The sequence below is a fragment of the Sinocyclocheilus grahami genome, unplaced genomic scaffold (assembly GCF_001515645.1).
Source record: "Sinocyclocheilus grahami isolate Dianchi unplaced genomic scaffold, SAMN03320097.WGS_v1.1 scaffold159.1, whole genome shotgun sequence".
NCBI lineage: Eukaryota > Metazoa > Chordata > Actinopteri > Cypriniformes > Cyprinidae > Sinocyclocheilus > Sinocyclocheilus grahami.
Window position 1 is genome coordinate 1,358,574 of NW_015505338.1, and position 268 is coordinate 1,358,841.

Here is a 268-nt window from a genome sequence, read left to right on the forward strand (position 1 = left end):
GGGGAAAACAGAAGAGAGAAACAAAAAAAAAAAAACTATATATATATATATATATATATATATATATATATATAAAACTGAAATTAATTAGGAACAGTGTTAGGTATCATGTTTAAAACTATATATTACTTTGCACACTAATTTGGAATAATTCAGATTGTTTGATGTTTTTGTAAGAAGTCTCTTCTGTTCTCCTAGGCTGCATTTAAAATACAGCAAAAGAGTGATATTGTGAAATATATGATTAGATCATATATTATTATAATAG